Source organism: Opisthocomus hoazin, chromosome 5, assembly GCF_030867145.1.
Source record: "Opisthocomus hoazin isolate bOpiHoa1 chromosome 5, bOpiHoa1.hap1, whole genome shotgun sequence".
Classification (NCBI taxonomy): Eukaryota; Metazoa; Chordata; class Aves; order Opisthocomiformes; family Opisthocomidae; genus Opisthocomus; species Opisthocomus hoazin.
Window position 1 is genome coordinate 66884681 of NC_134418.1, and position 18393 is coordinate 66903073.

Below are 18393 nucleotides of genomic sequence, written 5' to 3' on the forward strand. Positions count from 1 at the left end.
AAGTTCTGGTTTCAGTTATGATGTTATCTACATGAGTCAGACAATGGGGCCTAACACCACCTGTATTATTAAATATTCAATACACTGAGTTGGTAGGATGTAAAAAAAAAAAAAAAAAAAAAAAGATCAATACTGTCAGTACTGAAGAACTCAAAATGCATGAAGATGTTTGTGTTGAAACGCGTGAACATCAGGTTTGCATCTTCTGGTCTTACCTCCAGCCAAAATCCCATCGAGATCCACTGAGGTGAATGAGATTTATGCCTAAATATGAATGTAGGGCTCTGAGTATAAATATAAAGGTTTTTAAGGGTCTTGCTTTACCAAAAAAAAAAAAAAAGGAGGCTGATTGAGAATAAAAAGTAGATTTTATGGCATGAAAATAAGCATTAATATCTTCTTTTTAATTAATAACCAGTGAATAGATCACAAGTATTAACTGGACAAGGAAATGTACATTTGTAGGTGAAGTTGCTTTATCTCTCTCAAGTATACAGGGAGCACTGGGAAAAACACTCTAAATAATCCCAGCAATTATATTAATTTAGCTAAAATAAAATTAGAGGTAACATTTAGTTCTGCTGCCTAAACACTTGTTAATCTCTGCCCTGACCAGAAGCTTTAAAACAAAAGCTTTATAAAACAAGCATCACATGCAACGTAATTCCGATCTGCAAGAAGGACGTTACATTAGAAAGCTGTCAGGTGTGATGAGTTTTTTGCCTGGCTAGCTCTTATGCATGTAAACAACTTCCAGAAGTGGTTTATTTTACTCATGTGGCTGGAGTTTGGAAGACTGGGTTCAGGATTTCCTCCAAACAAATGACACACAGATTGAAACTTCTACTGTCATATACTGTAAGTCATCTTAAGTCAAAATACAAAAGACCCCTTAACGATGAGAAGGGGTATTCTGCTTGCTTTCGCATTCTTTCCCAAAGTTGAAAGTTGTGTTTGAAAGGAGACTTAACGTCATGACAAAATGCCCAAGCTGATGTACATTCCTGTAGAAAGTGATTTCTGATGTTGGTTGCCAGGGTCTCAGCTCATAAACGGCTGTTCCTGTTCTTGTCGGTGATGGGAATTAGACATCTAGCTAGGGATGCATCTGGCTCTTGGATTTTGTGTACATATTAGTTTACAAAATCACGGAATCATAGATTCATTAAGTTTGGAAAACACCTTTAAGATCATCAAGTCCAACCGTCAACCCATCACCACCATGCCTGCTAAACCGTGTCCTGAAGTCTCGTATCCACACGTTTTTTGAACACCTACAGGGATGGTGACTCCACCACTTCCCTCATCAGCCTGTTTAACACAGTGACATAGTCAACAGGTCAAGCAGCTTCTTCGATTTTAAACAATGAGATCTTCTACCTGTGGGTCACTCTCTCAGATGTTTTTAGGCACAAACATCAAAAATTAATCTCACATTTTCCTCCCAGTTCATATCAAATAATCTATTACAACGTAGAGTAACAGATTTTTACAGAGCTACACTTGTCATGCCAAAATATAATGCTCTTATTTTGCTTGTCTGGAAATAAAACCAGAAATACAGTCGGCATTAGGCCTTTAGGGTTGGATGTACTGCCATTCAGCATGACCTGGACAGGCTGGAAAGTTGGGCAGAGAGGAACCTGATGAGGTTCAACAAGGGTAAGTGCAGGGTCCTGCACCTGGGGAGGAACAGCCCCATGCACCAGTACAGGCTTGGGGTGGACCTGCTGGAGAGCAGCTCTGTGGAGAGGGACCTGGGTGTCCTGGTGGATGACAGGTTAACCATGAGCCAGCAGTGTGCCCTGGCTGCCAAGAAGGCCAGTGGCATCCTGGGGTGCATTAGGAGGAGTGTGGCCAGTAGGTTGAGGGAGGTTCTCCTTCCCCTCTGCTCTGCCCTAGTGAGGCCTCATCTGGAGTACTGTGTCCAGTTCTGGGCTCCCCAGTTCAAGCAAGATGAGGAGCTACTGGAGAGAGTCCAGCGGAGGGCTACGAGGATGGTGAGGGGACTGGAACATCTCTCCTACGAGGAGAGGCTGAAGGAGATGGGCTTGTTCAGCCTGAAGAAGAGAAGGCTGAGAGGGGACCTAATAAATGCTTATAAATATCTGAAGGGTGGGTGTCAGGAGGACGGGGCCAGACTCTTTTCAGTGGTGCCCAGTGACAGGACAGGGGCAATGGGCACAAACTGAAGCAGAGGAAGTTCCGTCTGAACATGAGGAAGAATTTCTTCCCTCTGAGGCTGACGGAGCACTGGAACAGGCTGCCCAGGGAGATGGTGGAGTCTCCTTCTCTGGAGATATTCAAGATCCTCCTGGACAAGGTCCTGTGCAGCCTGCTGTAGGTGACCCTGCTTTGGCAGGGGGGTTGGACTAGATGACCCACAGAGGTCCCTTCCAACCCCTACCATTCTGTGATTCTGTTATTCTGTGATTCTGTGATTCTGTGACATTGCCAGTCTAACTGGGAAGCATTTGACAATTCGCCTTAATTAACTTAATTCATATTGGCAGTCCTCTACCAGTATCCCTGTATTATTCCACAGCTGCTCCTGCAAGAGCTGAAGGACTTGTGTTGCTCCTTCTAAAAATGTCTTTTTGTACCTCTCAGTCAATTCTGACATATTTAGGTGTATTTCTTGACCGTACAATTTTTTTTTTTCTAAACAAAAACAATGGCTAAAGGAATATCCAGTTTGCACAGCTAAGCAGGTAAGAGTAAGGAAATACCAAAACTGAGGAAGCTAATGTGTCTTTGGCCCCCCCCTCCTTTTGCATTTGTACTATGATACAGTCTTTAATTAGGTGGCTGAATTTACATATTAGTTAACTTTATTTATGTGGCAAAACCTTTTTTCAGAATAAAAATACACTTTTCTTCTGATACCACTGCAGCTTGGTCCCCACTACTTAGAGAAAATGAGTTATTTTCCAATAGATTACAAAATAACCATGTTTTTAACCACATCTGGGACCACAAGAAAGACAAGCTGTCAGACTGAAGCATCTGCTTAAAATTTAGCTTCACTTTTTCTTTAGCATTCGTTCCTGTAGAAGGTCTAATGGTATGAAAACAAAATATTTCTTATTTTACTGGAACTATATTCAATGGTTTCCTACCACGTTTACAGAAGAGAGACGCTAAGTTTGCAATAATGCATTCTTCATGCATTGAACATAGTAATACGCATAAAATGTGCTGTCACAGCAAACAGGTAGAAATCCATGTTGTCATCAAATTCATCATCTCACTTTTATGTCTTCATCCTCATCTGTAATTAGTTAAAGAAGATGCTGTCTGGATAAGGAGGTATGCAGATTCTTGCTCTCAGGCATATTACTAGGGAACTTGAATTTGATAAATTTAATATATAGAGGAGTAAACATAGATGTTGAAGGAACAGACTGCAAAACTGGGGCAAAAGAAGGGTCTGATGAAGATGAATAAATTCCCAACAACTTAATTTATATAGCAGTTTGTGAAGAATACATGTATTCTGGACTGGTTAATGTATTCCTAAGCATTAGACTTAGAAGCAGCAGATGGAGGTAGATATCCAAAAAGAAAAAGAAAAAAAAAAGGGGGTGGGGTGGGGAAGGCTCCTTTTTAGAAGTTATTTCAAGCTTTATTTTTTAAGCTGCCTTTTTTTGTTAATGGTACCTGATGTGGTTTTACGGAAAAGCGTTGGAACACACAGGAATGAGACACAGCTACCTCGGTGTTGTGCTTGGTCATAGCAACAGGAGATGAACTTTCCAAACAGGCAAAGCTGCGTGTGTTAGTGACATTAGATTTCCTGTAAGGGGAGTCAGAAAATGCAAACCTTTCCACATCAAGTGGAGTCCTTTTGTGTGCAAATGACTCAAGCTACTGGTATCTTTTGTATATAGATAAATCCTTTTAAAGTCTTGCAGATGTGAGTTCTGGTTGAATAAATACCTTGAATAGAAACCTCGCAGACCCGCAATTTCATTAAACACCTCTCCCTGTCGAAACATCTCTGTGTCTAATGCTGTACTAATGCTGCCAGGAAAAGCCGACTGCTGTTCAGCGCTGAGCAGCGACTCGGGCCGTTATTGTTATGGCACCTTTCACCGCGGGAGGAAGAACGCTTGCCAGGTTATCACCTGCACCTTCGAGCCGCACCAGGACTCCGGCTGCTCCCACCTGCCTGATCACCAGAGCGGCCGATGGACACAGGACCTCGGGTTAAAGACTTGGACAATGTCCCGCAGCCTTCCGGCCCTGAGGGACCAGAAGTCTGATATCATTAAAATTAATCAGAGCAAATGGATGCAGTAAAAGGCCAAATTAAATTGCTTTGTGGTCAGAAAGATTGACTGACTAATTCTCACTGACAATAACAATGTCTACTCCTCCTCTTCATGTCTGTATTCCTCCCTTGTCTCCTTTTAATTTTCAGTGCTATTCTAGTGCTGCACTAGGGCAGGAAGATTTGAAGGAAAATAGAACTGCCAAGTCTGGTTTTGCTACCATTATCCTAATGAAGATAGAACTTTACGGTTCAAGTATCTTCAGCAAGTGAAGATGTATCATTACTTTACTAGAGTAAGTGCAGCGAAACTAAGGCCTATCGAGAGAACACTGACTGTATTGCTTACTCTTTTTTAATTTATAATTGACTATATAAGACAATATTTTTTATACTTTTGAATGTATTGGTTTGTCTATCAATATACCCATAAGAACCTCACTGCTACAATAGCTGAGGACTTCCTCGTCTTCAACGGAGTTACCAGCTTTCCCTGCTGCACTGCTGAGAGAGGGAATTTTTACTCCCATTTTGTATATGCAGAGATAAGACTCGGGAGCTGTGCTAGTGACACAGAGGCATGCAAAAATTCTGTAGTGCTGTAACTCTGGAGGATTTCTAACATGTCTGGTTTTCACTAACTTAGGCCCTTAACCAATGAAGAAAATTCAGACATTGTAGTGAGAGCTCGTACCCGTCAGAGGCCGTGCTGCACAAGAAGCAGAAGGATCTGAAGAACTTCCATGGTATTTCCGTGCTTCATAAAAGGTTTAAGCACTTGCAAATAACTGCCCTTTGTGGTTCTATTTTTCTTAGTAAAGGAGCTGCTGAATAGCATTTTTTCTGCATACACTATAGACAACATATGTATTTATGATAACATAGTAGAGATAACTACATCAGACCCACTTGCAAGGAAATACGTAGATGATTGTAGCATCTAGTTGGGCACTGCCTGTTTTCTGTTTAGCGTATAAATGGGTAGATTGCTGGTTACCTTGCAGATTGGACCCTGGCTTCCTTAGTTTCGGATGCACTGTACTCCGCTGCTCCTTTAAAAGTGAGCTGTTTTAAGGGAGGACACTTGGGTACCCCTTTCGCCTTCCCAGGCTAGCCAACACACGCCCGCTGGTCATGTCAGGGGCAGCAGGCTGAGCTCTGCAATGGTAATGCAGGAGGGACCTGCAAAATACAAGCTCCAGATTTTGTGTGGTTCCTATGGAGACCACGCTACTTTATGATATTTTGCTTGTGGATAAAGGATTATGTTGAGTTTCCCTTTTATTAATATATGTTGTGTACTTTTATGTCATCTTTACAAGGGTTGTGGAAAGAACATTTCATTCAGCCTTGGAATCCCAGCACCTGGAATCAAATAATCCAAGTTAGTAATCTGGAACATTAAATCAAATTCTGTATTTGCAAAAGAAGCTTAACAGCTCATCTTTTCTTGTTCTCGTTGTTTCCTTCCTTCCCTCTTGTGACTTAGTTTATAGCCCCTGTAACTGATTTGAAATTTTGCAGCTGCTAAGATGACTTAGCTTCGGTTTAACAGCAAATGTCTTCAGCCCAAATCTGTGCTTCAAGTGCTCTTCCTTTCCCTTTGCTGTTTCTTTTTCAAATTCATTAGTCATCGGTTTAGGGGATTATCTAAAGCCACCCTAAGACTGGTTCTCTGTGCCAGGGCTCTTTCAGCCTGTTTTACCAGAGGAAAATCTCGAATGGAAGCTAATGAGTGTGCCAGAAGCACACCGAGGGTGGGAGAGTGTCAGGGTGCCAAGCCCCTTTCGAGAGGGGCTCTTGCGGAGTGCGGAGGTGAATAAGGGAGAGCAGAGCAACATCTCCGTGCAGAAGGGAGCTGGGCTGGATGTGGTAGGGAGGAGACAGCACAGGGCAGTGGAAAGGGGTGGCGGATCGTTTGTGTCAGAGTATTTTTGCCTGTGTACTCTTTAGGAAAGGGATGATGCCTCTTGTAAGTATGCTGTCATGTGTGCATAGATTCAGATTAGCTGGTGTAAATTGTGTTTTCAGTCACATAGGTCCACCCAGGCTGTTCGGGGAAGCGGGAAGGAGAGTTATTTAGCTTTAGTACTGTTGGATCATGCTAACAGCTGCGTGTTCCATTTCTGAAGAAAATTCACTCTGCAGTAACGTGGGTATCCCTTGCCAGCGATACGTTATGCCATGAAGATATGTTCTAAATATCTGAGGTGCGTGCAAACATTTCTAGGTACAAAGCCAACACACTGAAGCATCACAAACAAAGATTAATAACTTGAAAATGGTATTTTAAAACTAAAGGCCGTATCTGGAAGACCATTTGTAACGTGAGTCTTCTTCACCATTTTAAACTTCTCAGTTTCAGTACCTGTATCTTTAAAATGACAGTGGATGATGCTGAAGCTGCTCTTTCCTGAGGTTAAAACTTGTTATTTAAAACAAGTGGTTTTAAAACTATCTGGCAGTAAGCCCATATATACATACACACACATTTATACTACAATAACTATCTAAGCACCTGACGGCCTACCTATCTACTTAATCTTTGGGCTCTGTGTTGAAAACAAATCCTGGAATTCCTCATGGGAGGAACCAGCACGATCCTTTTCATCTGTTGCCTATGAATTATCCATAGTATAGCAACTGCACTTCCCGGCAATGGTATTTTCTGAAGCTTTATAGTTCTATAATGTCGGCAAACCTTAGATGCAAAATTAACAGGCATCATCAACAAAACAGAATGTATTTACCCAGCTGCTGAGAATCTTTTCGTGATAGTAGATCTGTGAGTTATGAAAGCCATTTCATGACAAAATACAGCTGGGAGCTGCTTTGTGTCTTGTATCAAAACATTTTTTTTCCTGTAGAAGCAGAATAATGGAAAGCAGATCAAGACAAGATAGTGATTGCATGCTGATCTTTTTATTCAGTGCTTCAAAGTTGAAATGTTTCATAAAAACTCTTTTTGTTAATGATGTGAGAGACACTTTTGCATTGCAGTAAACTGCTGAAGGGATTTTGCCATGTTTTTATTAGACAAGATTGTTGCCTGTATTTCTCTTAGGCTTCTTCTGTTTGTTTTTTTCCAAACACACAGTTATTTACCTAATAATTCAAATAAAATATGCCAACTGTATTTCCAAATCATCTAGGGAAACACCCCGCAACTCAGGCACAGCTGATGAGAAGCACAGTTCACTTCACGCTGTCGCTGAGCCGCGGCGGCGCTGACGGATGCTGATGCCTTACTGCACAGGAGCACCTAGTACAGATCTAGGGGGATTTTCTTTAGTACTATCTACTTTTTGTTTCTCATTTTCTCTCCAAAGTCACTAAGGGATCCCTGGAAATCAGCGGGGATCTACCAAATCCGATCTGTTTCCTTCTAACTTCGTGTTCTAATTTGTGTGGCCAGCTGCTGAAAGAAGGCCCTTATAAAAGTTCTATTTTTTTCCTCTTTTTCATGCAATCCAGTCAGCATCTAGCTCGTTCAAGGAAAGAGGAAAATCCCGAGCATTACGATGGCCATTATACACGACTAAGCAAACTGGATTCAGTGCAATAAAAGGCAGTGGCTTTCATATATGGTAATCCATGCATGTGACATATTTAAAGCGTTCAGTGGTGGCCTAGTTCTGCACTACTGGCTTTAGAAGCAGGACTGTGATGATCTGTGAAGGGGCAAGCTTGGGCAATGTTGAGGGTTTTTCTAATTCTTTACCTCTGTGTTAATCTCAGTGAGAACACGCTCTTCCGGTATTTATCTGTGGTTTAGCGCTGTGTAACGAATGGCTTCAGCTGGGTCTGGATTTAGCACGGCAACGTTGTTAAGTGACCGCAGAAAGGCATTCCCGGGTGAAGTGGTGCCCTGACACAATTCTGCGCCTCCCCTGCTAGCTATCTTAGCTAGCTTTAATCTTGCCTTATACGGATAAAAAGACTGATGAAATCAGGACTGCAGAGGGTGCCTTACATGTTGTACAAATCCTGTTGATAACTCTGCATATGTATTTAGTGGCTGACCTCTGCTATAACAGAAGCTACACTGGCTAGAGAAAGCTATTCTGTGCTGCAGTCAAATGCAACATGTAGGAAAAAATCCAGAAAGGTATTTAGATGTTTAAATCAATGAAGTGAAGCACCTGAGTAAGATTGTGAGTGGTGAGGTGGGATGGTTGTGTTTTGTTCTTTTGGCTTGGGGCTAAATGCATTAGTTTGAAAAAAGCTGGAGTAATTCTGCAATGTCTTGTAATGCGAACCATCCCTCAGGGCTATGATGCCACCCTGCTTACTCTTGAGAGGTAATAGTCAAGTAGCCAGAAACAAAGCTGAAGAACAAAATAGGGAGAGTTAGAATTATATGTAATATAATTATAAGTTATATGTAATATAGCTCTTCAAAGTGGGGTGAGAAAAAGCAACTGTCCCAATTTTATTTTCATGTGGTGCCTTTCCCTCCCCGTAGTAACAGTGCTGGTGACATTATAGAGGATTTCAAGTGTTCAAAGTGGGATGTTGCCATTAATGAATGATTCTTACTAACAGCCAAAGGAATTAGCAGCAAGTAAATATAACCTGCCTTTTCTATTAGGGAAAATGAGCCTTACAGTGGAGTCCTGCAATGAATATTAATATATGTACTGCATAGTACAGTACTGAGCCTCAGAAACAGTGTCCACACAGATTTGGATGTTTGTTGATGTTGTAGTGTTTTTCCATTGCTGCCTGAAAATGCTTACTGCTGGCAAACAGAAAAAAATTTAGTTTGACACCAATTTTTCCAAGTGGATGAACCATGCAAGCTAGTGGCAATGTGATTACTTGAACTAAGCTTTCAATCTGAATGTTCAAAGAGTCTGCTAATCAACCTGGCTTGCCCAGACGGAGGTGACTGCACCATTCCTATGCTGCAGGTTCTTGGGTGTGCAAGTTTCAGTTACATAGCAATTTTAGTGCTGTTTTCTGGGGAAGTTTCTGTTTGGAAGAATATTTGCATGTTTTTCCCTCTGTCTTTGTTTCTCTCTCTCTCACACACACACATAAACAAGTGATTCTGTGATTCTGTGATATATTTCTATATTACTTTTTGGATGATCCCTATGTATATGGACTACTGAATGCAATTATACTACATGTGTAATATACAGCATATAATAATATGTAAGCCTCAGTATTTGAGATTATGTTTACAGTGCTGAAATGATATGCTGTGTACACAGGTTTTACACAGATGTTGTGAGTGGGCTTTTGCAAAATGTTATACACCGAGCTAATGCTCTCCTTCTAATGCACTCTTCTATGTCTGGTGATTTAGCCCATGGCTATGAATTCTTGTGAAGTGGACATTTCCTTTTGGATTACATCTTCTTATCCTAAGATAGGCATCTATATTTACATTTGGTATTGTTTTGTTGTATCAGACGAGGCTACGCTAACAGACCCATAGTTGTTAATTTGCAGATGTGAGAATTCAGCAGTGCAGATCTTGATTTATTTGCTTCCCAGTACTATGTTCTATAATTATCTTTGGCTTCCTTTCACATGGGACAAAACATAACATGTTCCAAGGGGAATCATCCAAGTGTTTTCAACTTGGATGTAGTACTTAAATCCCTTTCAATTTAGTTTTTCTCCTATACTCTTTATTACTTTGTAACTCTCGCTTAGTTAAAAATGCTAGAACATATTTTTGAAGGGTAGAGATCTGTACTTAGAAAACAGGTTTCAGATAACCAGATTCTTTCTCCTTTCTTTTAATGGAGTGAGAAAAGATATAATGATGTGCTGAAGGTTCTTGTGATGCCTGTAGTCTCTAAAGTTATACTGAGGCGATGACAAAATGCACATCTGATTAAGGAGGGCTGGTGGAATGTACACACTTCTAAGATTCCAATTTTTGGCAGACATAAATGCTGTCATAGGCTGAGGAGAATCAAGTTTAAATTATATGGATTCTATCCTTAATTCTATGGCAAATGATTAGGTAAACATTCTGCCAACACCCAGGATGAAGTCTTTGAATAAAATCTAATACTTTTGTTTTATAGGTAAGAGCTGGTAATCAGATTAAGAAAGGAACCTAACTGTAAAACCTTGGGCCTGCATGTGAAAGGGTCCACTTAGTATTGTGCAGCTGCTATAAAAACATACCCAGGGTCCAAAGAAACATTCCTTTGTTCATTAACCGTGACAAGAGAGTGTTTCCAAAAGTTATTCCCGGAAAGCAGAGATCCCAGTTACTGGCAGAAACCTCTAAGCACTGAACAGTGTTTTGTCATTTTTCTGTGAGATTTAGCAAAGGCTTTCTAAAGAAAATGATGTTTTGGAAGTGGTGAGCACTTAAAACAAAATGGAGCGATCTTTTCATCAATTTTTCAAATAATCTGCAATACAGGGAGATACGGACAGGTGCATCCTCTCTGCTGACTGTCACTTTACTGGTAATTGGCTGTGGTCCATAGAGAATCCATGTTTATGCAAGTCCTGATTGCTTCAATGTTTTCTGTTTTAAATAGGAACTGTAGGTCAGAACTGCAGTTCCCCCCAGAAGACAAAGTGCAGCTGATGTCCAGGAACTCTACCTGCATTAAACTGGCAAGTTTAGGCATCTGCTCCTTCAGCCCAGGGTGTCAGACTGTGTTGCGTTAGACCGTGTGAACCTAAGAACAGAGCATTTGCCATCACAAACAGCTCTTTCCACTGTTGCCTTGTTCTTCCACGTGGTGTTTTAGGTCTTTCAGCTGGCCATATCCTTGTTTCTCATGAAGATTTTGCCATGAGCTTTGCTTTTCCTCTGGAAACTGAACTTCAGAGAGAGGTTAAAGAGGTCATGCCTTCGTAGAATTAATCAGAGACATTTGGACTAGATGCTGCTGCCTTTTGTTTCAAAACTCAAATCCCTCAACACTCTTTACAGCTCTTCCATCAATGAAACACAAAAAAACCTCTTCTCAAATCTCAAAGGTAAACACTTCTGGTAATTGACTGTCTGTCCACCTGTCACACAAGGTGATCACCGTGCAGTATATTTATAAGCTGTATTTCTCTCCAGAATGTCTTCCTGGAGACATACGTGCTGGGCTTGGAAGGAATAAACACAACAGACTTTAAAAACATCCTTACAAGCATTCTGGATTTGGAATGTGAGAAATTGAACCACTTGTTCTGTCCCTTTAACAATATGAGTTTTGTTTCATTCCAATCTATTTATACTGGAAAAACTGAATATTGGGCAGATTTTCAGTTTTTGGTCTTTACAGTGGACTTGTGTGCATGGTAAGGCACAACAGACTTCAGCTGTGATCCACGTACTCTTGTAATTCTATTAGTTCACTAGTTGCACACTCTTCACCACTGTCCATGTCATTTAGTGCAGTTGAGGTAATAAAATTGTATGAATATCAGATTGTATCAAAGGTCCATTTACTTCAATAACCTTTCTTGGTCACCAATAGCACCAAAAGAACACAGCAAGCATTTAGTGGTATTTTCTCAGAAAGTTTTCTCACCTTATAACTCTGTGTAGCTCAGAAGGTTCTTGAGTTATGGGTGATGGCTCTGTACTTATATTGAATAGCCCTCAGTGGATTCTTCTTCCAATGATCTGTGGAGTGACTCTTGCCCTACACCCCCTCACTGGTCTTTAGAATGTTACTCTGTACACAGAGTCCGTTGTACTGAGAGTGGAGGAAGCTGCGATGCAAGGTTTAGGAGAGCAGGAACACTTCTTGCTGACCACCCACAGTCCTTGAAATTAATATGAAACCCACTATGATTTAGGCGCATTTTCCATTAATTTTCTGCTACCTCAGGAAGTAATTTTACTATTTCAATATTAAAAATGCATAGCTGAATTTCAACAAGCTCTCCAGCAAACCATTTGCGAACAGAAGGCAGAGACCCCAGATAGGACTGAAAACTCAGGACAGAAAAATCCACACCTTTCTTTTTCAAATCTGTTTGAAACTTTTCCTACAAAGGGATTTTATTTTAATGTGACCACAAACAGAACCACAATGTAAGATTGCATATGAACATGAGAATCAAAAACATTTCTGGACATAAAGTCCTCTGTTTACTCCAAATACAGGAAATTGCATATTTCTCTTCCTCAGTTCTCATCTGTCCTTAAGTATTTTGCTTTAATCCAAGACTAATAGCATCTAAACCATCTCACATGGAATGCAGGGAGCTGAAGCTCTAATGGCTGTGAGATCCTCACTGAGCATTTCTAAACCCCGATCAGAAGCAAATCACTAAATCACAGTAGCGACAAATGCTGATATTTTATTTTTGTCCCCTGGAAACTCTTCTACCATTATCATATCTTTTTAGCACGCTGTAAACATGCAAACATTTTGTGTACTCTGAACACCAAAGGTTTACAGATGCATGACTAAACTTTGCTCTCTCTTTAATTCTGGAAACACCTTTTGAAACTTCATGCAAACAAGCAGCTTGTCATCTCACCCCAAGTTCTTTTTGAAGCAGTAAATGCTGTCACTGCCCAAAATGATCGCCCAGACTGTTACTGATAGGTCTGCAATTAAACGATAGCAATCAGAGCAGCCTGGGAAGACTATTCCTGCCTTCCAGCTGCCCCGGGGAAGCTGAGCTGCGGGACTGTGCCTCTCCGATGAGTTAGCACCCTTCCTCTGAGGGACCGCTGGGAGGAAAATGCTCCCTTTCACTCAGACTCTTTCACCTCCTCCTGTCCGTCTGCGCTGGGGATCTGCAGCAGCCCTGCAGAGCCCGTTTCCCCAGTGCGCAGCAAACGATCGCGTAAGCAGCTGGTAAGGCAGTAATCCCTTTGTGGCCTAATCTGTTAATTAGAATCATTAATTGTAGGGCTAATGATTAATTAATTTGGAATGATCTAGCTCAGCAGAATTCAGTCTCCAGCTTAGTTTTCTGGCAGAGATTCTGATTTATGAAATTAAAGTAGTTTCTGTTGTAATTCGCAAAGCGTCAGTTCTTTCAGTTAATAAAATACGTATAAACTGAGAATATCAGTGCAAATATAAAGTATCTGATGTCTATTACCATCTTAAAAAAGTTACATCAGAAAGCTTTTCATGTTAGCTGTTTCACCAACAATCATTCTGGGTTATTTATACGAATGTTTTGATCACTTCTTTATTAGCTGATGTGTTTTACTGTAGTTCACTGATCTCTAGAGTTCCATCTTTCTTATAAGTTATACAACAAATCTAGCTCTAATCAGCATCAGTGTCAGGCTGCTACTACTATTATGATGCTACATTTGCACAGTGAAGTTCTCTGTTTGTTTTTATTTTCATTCTACTCCTACATTTTAGTTTCATTTTACTCCTGAAACACTTGTAAGTCTCCAGGATTTTTGAAGAACATGGAGCCTGAAAGCTCGGTGTTAAGACTCCAAGGCATTAGACTAATATTTACTGTAAGCTTTTAGCCCTTTTCTTGTTTTTGGTGGGGTTTTTAAGTGTTAAAATTGAGAACCAAGATTAACTATCATGTCTCCTCTATGAGCAGGGCCGATGATTAATCACTTTCGACAAAGGTGATAAAAGCAAAACAAAATCATTCAAATAAGCACTCTTCTGTGCTTTAAATGGTGTTTTGTATAGCATTAAAGTATCAGAGAACAATCATGATTGTGGTCACCAAGTGAATTTCTATTTTGACGTGATCTAACATCAACCTGGCCTAACAGGACAGTTGGATCCTGTTCCAAGCAAGTGTTTAGACTACATGACCTCCAGAGGTCCCTTCTAAAATTATTGTATTATACTCTCTCTTTTGATTTGGCATTAATCGGATGACATTGACTGCATTAAGGCTTTTCATGATGCAGAGAAGTGTGAGGTCAAAGTCAGAGTCAGAAGCAAGTATTGTTACTACAACAAAAGATGGCTCCTCTTTCTCCAGTCACTCTTTTGTTCCTCTGAAGATGAAGGCTGTTTTTGTTATATGTTCACTTTGAAGGTGATCCCACAGATGTGAGCAGAAAATCCGTGGAAGAACTGAATGCTGACATAAGCAAGAACGACAAGGGAATCTGGCCCAACAGCTTTTTGAAACTGTAGGTCTTTTGCGTATATAAATATATGCAAACGAATTCTGTTTTCTACATGTGTAACCATTGTCCATAAGTATTTGTTGAATATTTTTTTTTCAGAAGAATTCAGGTTGTAGATAATTAGCAAACTGTTCATATCAGCTGCTCACTATTCATAGCATGTGAGTGGTCACTCAAATAACAGGGGACAGATTCTGCTCCCCAAAAGAATGCACCCATATTTTCTCTGGTACAGTAGCTAATGGTGGAAGTTGGGTATTAACAAGTAATTAAATACTTCCAGAATTAACATTATCCTCATTATACATATAAAATATGAGTGACTGTGTGACGTTTTCAGAAACATCTCACCTACTGACAACAAACAATAGCGTCTTCCCAAGTAATGTCCAGCTGATCTCTTCGTTTGCATTTACAGGCTATGTCCTGATTACATTTTGATTTATATAACCAGCTCTTTAAGCACTCCGAATAGCGTTTCACAGAAAATAATATCAGCATTGCTTTGTGCATTTAGACTCACTTCTGTGAACTCCACATCTAGAACTCTTTGTAGTAAAACTATTTAATACCATTGTCCTCCAAAAAGATACACAATTTATGTAATGGCTGCAATGGTTGTCTGTACTTCAATCTTCTCGTTGGGTTTATGGATCACATAGAATAAGTAACAGACAAACCTAAGTATGTCAGATAACAATAGTGTATGGGAAACACGAAATCATTAAGAACATTGCACTCACCTCAGAGAACATTTAAGAAAAGAGTCCAGTATATAGAATACTGTTAATATAATTGCAAACTTTAAAGCACATTTCAGTGCCGGTTTCCGAGATCTGTGTATGTCAACAATATCTGTGCCTTTTTTGACTGGTACCTTGGCTTGCCGCTTCCTTATGGATTTTGCTACTTGCTGCAGATTATGCTAAGGCAGCAATGAGGGTCAAAGTTTAAAAACTTTCTCATCTGCTTTTCTGCCCTAATGTTTTATACATAATATGATTGTGAAATTTGATGTTGACTTTGTACTTAAACCAAGAGGCCCCATGTATTTTTCCCAAGGCCTTAATTTTCAAAGTCCTGTTACAGTTTTGTTTCTTTCTCTGTTTTTTTTCAGGATACTATTTGTAATTCTCCTTCTTATGCAGAAAATGTAGGGGTAGATAGTGTCTTTCTGAGCATAGAAGTAATGTGGAAGGAAGCTTGTCCATCCTCCAAAGGTTAAGGGTGAAACAAATTCTCAAACTGTGAGTGAGTCTACGTGCCTGTGTGGGTTTTGTAGGGGAAGAGGAGAATTTCAGGGAGGGGACCAGGGCTGGTGGCAACATTTTTCTCATGACAAAATAAGAATGCAGAAAGGACACATGCCTAATTGTGCAAGCACGGAAGTGCTCTTTGCTCCTACACTATATAGCCTCTGTGAATGAAACACATTAAAAGCTTAGGTCCGCTCCTCGGTGGACAAATAACATGCTATGATCTTTATTTTTTTGAATGCTCAGCTGCTGATGGGCATGCTTGTTAATATTCTTGAGAGTGGGTCTAAGAACCACATGTGTGTAGATTACAACCCAGGAAATCACATAATCATTTTACAGAGCTTATTTCAGTCTGATGGATGCACAAAATGTTTAATCTACTTAGTTACTTGCATCATGACCTCTTGAAGAAGCTGAACATACAGAAGTCTATGGGACCTGATGAGATGCATCCGAGAGTCCTGAGGAAATTGGCTGATGTAGTTGCCAAGTCACTCTCTGTGATACTTGAAAAGTCATGGCAGTCACGTGAAGTCCCTGGTGACTGGAAAAAGGGAAACACGCCCATTTTTAAAAAGGGTAGAAAAGAGGACCCTAGGAACTACTGACCTGTCAGCCTCACCCGTGTGCCTGGGAAGATCATGGAACAGATCCTACTAGAAGCTGTGCGAAGGCGCATGAAGGACAGTGAGGTGATTCAAGACAGCCCACATGGCTTCACCAAGGGCGAGTCCTGCCTGACCAATCTCGTGGCCTTCCATGATGGAGTGACTACGTCAGTGGACAAGGGAAGAGCAATGGATGTCATCTGTCTGGACTTCTGTAAGGCCTTTGACATGGTCCCTCACAACATCATTCTCTCTAAATTGGAGTAATATGGTTTTGATGGGTGGACTGTTTGGTGGATGAGGAATTGGCTGAATGGTTGCATCCAGAGGGGTAGTGGTCAACAGCTCGATGTCCAAATGGAGATCAGTGACAAGTGGTGTCCCTCAGGGGTCCATACTGGGACCAGTACTGTTTAGCATCTTCATCAATGACTTAGACAGTGGGATTGAGTGCACCCTCAGCAAGTTGGCAGACAACACCAAGCTGAGTGGTGCAGTCGACACGCTGGAGTGACAGGATTCCATCCAGACGGACCTGGACAAGCTCGAGAAGTGAGTGTGAACCTCATGAGGTTCAACAAGGCCAAGAGCGGGGTCCTGCACCTGGGCTGGGGCAATCCCCGGTATCAATACAGGTTGAGGGATGATGTGATTGAGAGCACATGAACCAGCAATGTGTGCTCGCAGGCCAGAAGGCCAACTGTACCCTTGGCTGCATCAAGACAAGCGTGGCCAGTAGGCCAAGGGAGGTGATTCTGCCCCCTACTCTGCTTTGATGAGACCTCATCTGGAGTCCAGAGTCCAGCTCTGGAGCCCTCGGCACAGGAAATACATGGACACGTCCAGGGGAAGGCCACAAAAATTATCAGAGGGCTGGAACACCTCTGTGGGTAGTTAAGGCTTGGCGGTCTGAAGATGTCGCGCTGTACGGAAAGGTAGTGTCCCCCCCCCTCTCCTAATAGCCAATAGCGTTTAACCCGTGAAGTAAGCAGACGGAAATGATGCTGTAAACCTAGGCTATATAACGCTGTGTTATTTATCAATAAACGCCATTTGCCGTCCACCACATTGGTGTCTGCGTGCTGATGACCCGAGCGGCCGAGGGGTGGGTCGCCGAGCCGTCCCTGAACCAGGTCGCCACGCCAACGAAGGCGACAAGTGGTGCCGAAACCCGGGAAAGACTCGCCTGGAATCGGGTGAACGGCGGCCGGAGCGGCAGGACCAGCCCGGCGGGGAGGACGCTCCCGGACTAGCAAGGAGGATGGAATCCCTTGTGAAGGTCGTATCGCAATTACATAAGCATTGGGGGATTGATTGTAAGCCCAAAGATTTTATGCTCGCAGTTGCGAGACTTTTGCATATCGGGGTCATTGACCAGCCGGTGGATATTTTCCACCCTGAGGTGTGGGATAAGTGCACTAAAGCGTTAGCCGAGGAGATGATGTCCTCGGGTTGTGGGAAAAACCTTAAGTCGTGGGGGAAAGTCGTACAGGCCCTGCAGAAAGCTAGACAAGAGCAGGAGACCTGGAAGGCGGCAGGGAGCTGTTTGTTTGCTACCCCAAAATTGGGAATCGGGGCAGCTACACAGACTTTGCACCCCCCAGACGATAACGGCTCTGCTGAGCCTAAAGATCAGCAAGAGGGCGATACATCCCCTCAACTCCCGGACCCCGACCCGCTTACGGAGGGAGAGAAACAGGCTAAATCCTTCTGGGGGGGGTTAGCTGAGGAGGCTAGGAGCGCCGCGGAAAAAAACGGGTCTGAGGAAGTCTGGGCTACACCACCGCCCTATGCGCCCTAAGATGGTGCCGAGCCCAAAGGGGAAAGGCGGGATGAAAATTCCTTTGGTGATAACAGGGAGGAAGCGCTAAAGTTATCAAGCACACAAGTTATCAAGCGGGAGGTGGAAGAGAACAGGGGGGCGAGCGGGGGGCAGAGAGCCAACCAGAGCGTGCATTTCAAAAGGTGCGCCTGTGGGGTGGGCACCCCGCCGAGCGGAGCGCGGGGCGGGCCCGGGGGGCAGGAGCGGCCCGCCCATAGGGGAGGGGGCCGGAGCTCGGCAAAAAGGTACTGGAGACCGGAAGTAACCAGTCAGTTGAGTTCCGACTCCGATTCGAACACCAGCGGGGACGAGTGGCTCGCAACTGATTTAAACGTAGTAGAGGAGGACATGATTAAGCATGTCGCGAAGGA